Here is a 7,500-nt window from a genome sequence, read left to right as displayed (position 1 = left end):
AGGAGGGACGCCACCCCTCCCCTTGCGTCAAGAGACCTCCCCACCGGCCTCTGACTGATTCTTAGAACGGACGGAAAGAGTCGGGCAAGCCTGACAAAGATTTGAGCGTATGTCAAAAGCTTTAGACTTCCGCGAACTCTCTGGCTTGCACTGAGACCCGAGGTCGATGTGCTCAGCACCACGGGGCCCCTTTCGCCTGCAGGTCCCGAGCCGCCAACATGTTCTTAGTATCGTGTTCCCCAAACCTGGGTGACGGGCACCACAGGGCGACAGAGCCATCGCACTTGCCGGGTGGCAGAGGAAGGACCGACTATGTACAATAGCGGCCAACGACTCCCAGAGCCGGTTGTGCGGGGCTCGAGGTCTGCTCTCAACATCACATGCTTTTGGATGTGCTCAGGCAAGGGTCAGACCACATCCTTCCTGGCAGCACCCAAAGCAACCAGGCCGCTCGCGTCTCTCGCCTTCATTTTTTCGACACAAGCGCCTGAGGAGGGACGCCACCCCTCCCCTTTGCGTCAAGAGACCTCCCACCGGCCTCTGACTGATTCTTAGAACGGACGGAAAGAGTCGGGCAAGCCTGTCAAAGCTTTGAGCGAATGTCAAAAGCTTTAGACTTCCGCGAACTCTCCGGCTTGCACTGAGACGCGAGGTCGATGTGCTAAGCACCACGGGGCCCCTTTCGCCTGCAGGTCCCGAGCCGCCAACATGTTCTTAGTATCGTGTTCTCCAATCCTGGGTGACGGCACCGCAGGGAGGCAGAGCCATCGCACTTGCCGGGTGGCAGAGGAAGGACCGGACTATGTACAATAGCGGCCAACGACTCCCAGAGCCGGTTGTGCGGCGTCTGCTCTCAGCCTAAGAGGCTTCTGGGAGTGCTCAGGCAAGGGTCAGCCTGCACCTTGCTGGCAGCACCCAGGGGAACCAGGACGCTTGCATCTCTCGCCTTCATTTTCGACACAAGCGCCTGAGGAGGGACGCCACCCCTCCCCTTGCGTCAAGAGACCTCCCCACCAGCCTCTGACTGATTCTTAGAACGGACGGAAAGAGTCGGGCAAGCCTGTCAAAGCTTTGAGCGACTGTCAAAAGCTTTAGACTTCCGCGAACTCTCCGGCTTGCACTGAGACGCGAGGTCGATGTGCTAAGCACCACGGGGCCCCTTTCGCCTGCAGGTCCCGAGCCGCCAACATGTTCTTAGTATCGTGTTCTCCAAACCTGGGTGACGGGCACCGCAGGGAGGCAGAGCCATCGCACTTGCGGGTGGCAGAGGAAGGACCGGACTATGTACAATAGCGGCCAACGACTCCCAGAGCCGGTAGTGCGGCGTCTGCTCTCAGCCTAAGAGGCTTTTGGGAGTGCTCAGGCAAGGGTCAGCCTGCACCCTTGCTGGCAGCACCAGGGGAACCAGGACGCTTGCATCTCTCGCCTTCATTTTCGACACAAACGCCTGAGGAGGGAAGCCAACCCTCCGTGTGTCAAGAGACCGTCCCCGCCCCGGCCTCCGACTGATTCTTAGAACGGCCGGAAAGAGTCAGGCAAGCCTGTTAAGACTTCCGCGAACTCTCCGGCTTGCACTGAGACGCGAGGTCGATGTGCTCAGCACCACGGGGCCCCCTTCGCCTGCAGGTCCCGAGCCGCCAACATGTTCTAAGTATCGTGTTCCCCAAACCTGGGTGACGAGCACCGCAGGGAGGCAGAGCCATCGCACTTGCCGGGTGGCAGAGGAAGGACCGGACTATGTACAATAGCGGCCAACGACTCCCAGAGCCGGTAGTGCGGCGCCTGCTCTCAGCTTAAGAGGCTTTTGGGAGTGCTCAGGCAAGGGTCAGCCTGCACCCTTGCTGGCAGCACCCAGGGGAACCAGGACGCTTGCATCTCTCGCCTTCATTTTCGACACAAACACCTGAGGAGGGAAGCCAACCCTCCGTGTGTCAAGAGACCGTCCCCGCCCCGGCCTCCGACTGATTCTTAGAACGGACGGAAAGAGTCAGGCAAGCCTGTCAAAGAATTGAGCAGATGTCAAAATCTTTTAAGACTTCCGCGAACTCTCCGGCTTGCACTGAGACCCGAGGTCGATGTGCTCAGCACCACGGGGCCCCTTCGCCTGCAGGTCCCGAGCCGCCAACATGTTCTAAGTATCGTGTTCCCCAAACCTGGGTGACGAGCACCGCAGGGCGGCAGAGCCATCGCACTTGCCGGGTGGCAGAGGAAGGACCGGACTATGTACAATAGCGGCCAACCACTCCCAGAGCCGGTAGTGCGGCGTGCGAGGTCTGCTCTCAGCGGAAGAGGGTTTTGGGAATGCTCAGGCAAGGGCCAGCCTGCACCCTTCCTGGCCGCTCCCACGGGAACCAGGCTACTTGCAATCCTTTCCCCCAATAGCAAGTGCCTTTTGGAGGGACGGCCGGAGTCAACGTGGGGTTTGCCCGCCCTCCAAGTGTCAAGAGACCGCCGCACAGGCCTCTGACTGATTCTTAGAACAGGCAGCAAGAGTTGGGTAAGTCTGTCGAAAATTTGACAAAGTGTCAAAAATTAGACTTCCGAGAGCTCTTGGGCATGCACACAGGCCTGTCATTCAAGTGCTCTGCCCGCGGAACCGTTTTTCGGATGCCTTTCAAAGTGGTCCCGCGCCGCCATTTTGTTCTAAAAATCGTGTTCCCAGAAATCTCCGGGTACCCCGCCAACCTCACTGTGTCACAATGTCAAGTGGCACTGAATGGGTCTGAATTTCAAATTCGACTGCTTCGCTCTGGAACTCGAACCGGCAAAACCGTTTGGATTTTTCCCGGTCCAGACTTCCGCGGCAGACAAAGTTAAAGTTTTCGGGCTGCAGACTCAAAACGACATCTGGCCACCGCCGGGCTCAATTCGCCCAGTTCCTCCGGCACTTCGGAACTCATGTTCGGCATGAGTTTTTGAATCTTTCCCGATGCTTCGGCATTTTCCTCCGCTGACACTTAGAATCTTTTTCACACTTGGCCGAAAATTTTTCTAAGTTTTTCTGGTTACTGATTTCTTCTTTTCGGGCATTTTTCTAAGTTTTCTTGGTTACTCATTTCTCATTTTCAAACATTTTTCTAAGTTTTTCTGGTTACTGATTTCTTCTTTTTGGGCATTTTTCTAAGTTTTCTTGGTTACTCATTTCTCATTTTCAAACATTTTTCTAAGTTTTTCTGGTTACTCATTTCTCATTTTCAAACATTTTTCTAAGTTTTTCTGGTTACTGATTTCTTCTTTTTGGGCATTTTTCTAAGTTTTCTTGGTTACTCATTTCTCATTTTCAAACATTTTTCTAAGTTTTTCTGGTTACTGATTTCTTCTTTTTGGGCATTTTTCTAAGTTTTCTTGGTTACTCATTTCTCATTTTCAAACATTTTTCTAAGTTTTCTTGGTTACTCATTTCTCATTTTCAAACATTTTTCTAAGTTTTTCTGGTTACTGATTTCTTCTTTTTGGGCATTTTTCTAAGTTTTCTTGGTTACTCATTTCTCATTTTCAAACATTTTTCTAAGTTTTTCTGGTTACTCATTTCTCATTTTCAAACATTTTTCTAAGTTTTTCTGGTTACTGATTTCTTCTTTTTGGGCATTTTTCTAAGTTTTCTTGGTTACTCATTTCTCATTTTCAAACATTTTTCTAAGTTTTTCTGGTTACTCATTTCTCATTTTCAAACATTTTTCTAAGTTTTTATGGTTACTCATTTCTGCTTTTCCAACGTTTTACTAAGTTTTGCTGGTTACTGAGTTCACACTTTTAAACATTTTCGGGCATTTTTCTACGTTTTTCATGTTACTCATTTAGCACTTTCAGGCACTTTCCTATGCTTTCCTGCTTACTGATTTCACACTTTTAAGCATCTTCGGGCATGTTCCCTAAGTTTTGCAGTTCATTCGTTTGGGACAGTCAGGCAGCTTTCCTAAGCTTTCCTGGTAACCGAATTCACATTGTTGAGAACTTTGGAACCCTTCCCTAAGCTGTGCTGGTTACTCACTTTACCTCTTCAGACACTTGCCCCGTTGTGACAGAGACCACTTCCCGACTCGGGAAATGCACCAAATTCGGCCTGAACTCAGAGGCAGTCCCCCCTCGAAGGCGTGGAAGTCGGCAGAATCGCCGGGTCAAATCCGGCTGAGCTACCCGGCTTGGAAGCCTCAAAGTCGGTATGAGCTGTCAGGTTCACTCCCATCCCCGTTTGGACCACTTCCCGACTCGGGAAATTCACCAAATTCGGCCTGAACTCAGAGGACAGTCCCCCCTCGAAGGCGTGACAGTCGGCAGAACCGCCGGATCAAATCCGGCTGAGCTACCCGGCCCCGAAGCCTCAAAGTCGGTAAGAGCTGTCAGGTTCACTCCCATCCCCGTTTGGACCACTTCCCGACTCGGGAAATTCACCAAATTCGGCCTGAACTTATACCACAGTCCCCCCTCGAAGGCGTGACAGTCGGCAGAACCGCCGGATCAAATCCGGTTGAGCTACCCGGCTTGGAAGCCCCAAAGTCGGTAAGAGCTGTCAGGTTCACTCCCATCCCCGTTTGGACCACTTCCCGACTCGGGAAATTCACCAAATTCGGCCTGAACTTATACAACAGTCCCCCCTCGAAGGCGTGACAGTCGCTAGAACCGCCGGATCAAATCCGGTTGAGCTACCCGGCTTGGAAGCCCCAAAGTCGGTAAGAGCTGTCAGGTTCACTCCCATCCCCGTTTGGACCACTTCCCGACTTAGGAAATTCACCAAATTCGGCCTGAACTTAGAGGAGAGTCCCCGCTCGAAGGCGTGGAAGTCGGCAGAATCGCCGGGTCAAATCCGACTGAGCTACCCGGCCCCGAAGCCTCAATGTCGGTAAGAGCTGTCAGGTTCACTCCCATCCCCGTTTGGACCACTTCCCGACTCGGGAAATTCACCAAATTCGGCCTGAACTTAGACAACAGTCCCCCCTCGAAGCCGTGGCAGTCGCTAGAACCGCCGGATCAAATCCGGTTGAGCTACCCGGCTTGGAAGCCCCAAAGTCGGTATGAGCTGTCAGGTTCACTCCCATCCCCGTTTGGACCACTTCCCGACTTAGGAAAATCACCAAATTCGGCCTGAACTCAGAGGGCAGGCCCCCCTCGAAGGCCAGGCATTCGGCAGAACCGCCGGGTCAAATCCGACTGTGCTACCCGGCCCCAAAGCCTCAAAGTTGGTATGAGCAGTTAGGTTCACTCCCATCCCCGTTTGGACCACTTCCCGACTTAGGAAATTCACCAAATTCGGCCTGAACTTAGAGGAGAGTCCCCGCTCGAAGGCGTGGAAGTCGGCAGAATCGCCGGGTCAAATCCGACTGAGCTACCCGGCCCCGAAGCCTCAATGTCGGTAAGAGCTGTCAGGTTCACTCCCATCCCCGTTTGGACCACTTCCCGACTCGGGAAATTCACCAAATTCGGCCTGAACTTAGACAACAGTCCCCCCTCGAAGCCGTGGCAGTCGCTAGAACCGCTGGATCAAATCCGGTTGAGCTACCCGGCTTGGAAGCCCCAAAGTCGGTATGAGCTGTCAGGTTCACTCCCATCCCCGTTTGGACCACTTCCCGACTTAGGAAAATCACCAAATTCGGCCTGAACTCAGAGGGCAGGCCCCCCTCGAAGGCCAGGCATACGGCAGAACCGCCGGGTCAAATCCGACTGTGCTACCCGGCCCCAAAGCCTCAAAGTTGGTATGAGCAGTTAGGTTCACTCCCAAACCCGTTGGGACCACTTCCCGACTTAGGAAATTCACCAAATTCGGCCTGAACTTAGACAACAGTCCCCCCTCGAAGGCGTGACAGTCGGTAGAACCGCCGGGTCAAATCCGGCTGAGCTACCCGATTTGGAAGCCTTCAACACAAAACCCATCCGGCAATGCCACTCAAAAAGGGCCCAAATTCAGAAACACCCCCTTCAATAGGTACCACTTCCTCGGAGACACTACCGGGACACGCTCCCCTCGGCGAAAATTAAGCCCCCACCACTAACTGAAGCCAACCGCAGCCCCAACTTCAACGGAGAAATCAGTAACCAATTCAAAAATGCACTTGGTTACTGATTTGTACTGCTTCAAAAATATTCTAAGTGTCGCTGGTTACTGATTTGTACTGCTCCAAAAATATTCTAAGTGTCACTGGTTACTGATTTGTACTGACTCAAAAATATTCTAAGTGTCGCTGGTTACTGATTTGTACTGACTGAAAAATATTCTAAGTGTCGCTGGTTACTGATTTGTACTGACTCAAAAATATTCTAAGTGTCAGTGGTTACTGATTTGTACTGCTCCAAAAATATTCTAAGTGTCGCTGGTTACTGATTTGTACTGCTCAAAAATATTCTAAGTGTCGCTGGTTACTGATTTGTACTGCTCAAAAATATTCTAAGTGTCAGCTGGTTACTGATTTGTACTGCTTCAAAAATATTCTAAGTGTCGTGGTTACTGATTTGTACTGCTTCAAAAATATTCTAAGTGTCGTGGTTACTGATTTGTACTGCTTCAAAAATATTCTAAGTGTCGCTGGTTACTGATTTGTACTGCTCCAAAAATATTCTAAGTGTCGCTGGTTACTGATTTGTACTGCTCCAAAAATATTCTAAGTGTCGCTGGTTACTGATTTGTACTGCTTCAAAAATATTCTAAGTGTCGCTGGTTACTGATTTGTACTGCTCCAAAAATATTCTAAGTGTCGCTGGTTACTGATTTGTACTGCTTCAAAAATATTCTAAGTGTCGCTGGTTACTGATTTGTACTGCTTCAAAAATATTCTAAGTGTCAGTGGTTACTGATTTGTACTGCTTCAAAAATATTCTAAGTGTCGCTGGTTACTGATTTGTACTGCTCAAAAATATTCTAAGTGGGCTGGTTACTGATTTGTACTGCTCCAAAAATATTCTAAGTGTCAGCTGGTTACTGATTTGTACTGCTTTCAAAAATATTCTAAGTGTCAGCTGGTTACTGATTTGTACTGCTTCAAAAATATTCTAAGTGTCAGCGGTTACTGATTTGTACTGCTTCAAAAATATTCTAAGTGTCAGTGGTTACTGATTTGTACTGCTTCAAAAATATTCTAAGTGTCGCCGGTTACTGATTTGTACTGCTTCAAAAATATTCTAAGTGTCAGTGGTTACTGATTTGTACTGCTTCAAAAATATTCTAAGTGTCGCTGGTTACTGATTTGTACTGCTCCAAAAATATTCTAAGTGTCGTGGTTACTGATTTGTACTGCTTCAAAAATATTCTAAGTGTCGCTGGTTACTGATTTGTACTGCTTCAAAAATATTCTAAGTGTCAGTGGTTACTGATTTGTACTGCTTCAAAAATATTCTAAGTGTCGCTGGTTACTGATTTGTACTGCTCCAAAAATATTCTAAGTGTCGCTGGTTACTGATTTGTACTGCTTCAAAAATATTCTAAGTGTCGTGGTTACTGATTTGTACTGCTTCAACAATATTCTAAGTGTCGCTGGTTACTGATTTGTACTGCGTCAAAAATATTCTAAG

Source organism: Hemiscyllium ocellatum (genome assembly GCF_020745735.1).
Source record: "Hemiscyllium ocellatum isolate sHemOce1 chromosome 15 unlocalized genomic scaffold, sHemOce1.pat.X.cur. SUPER_15_unloc_12, whole genome shotgun sequence".
NCBI lineage: Eukaryota > Metazoa > Chordata > Chondrichthyes > Orectolobiformes > Hemiscylliidae > Hemiscyllium > Hemiscyllium ocellatum.
This window is presented reverse-complemented; position numbering follows the sequence as displayed.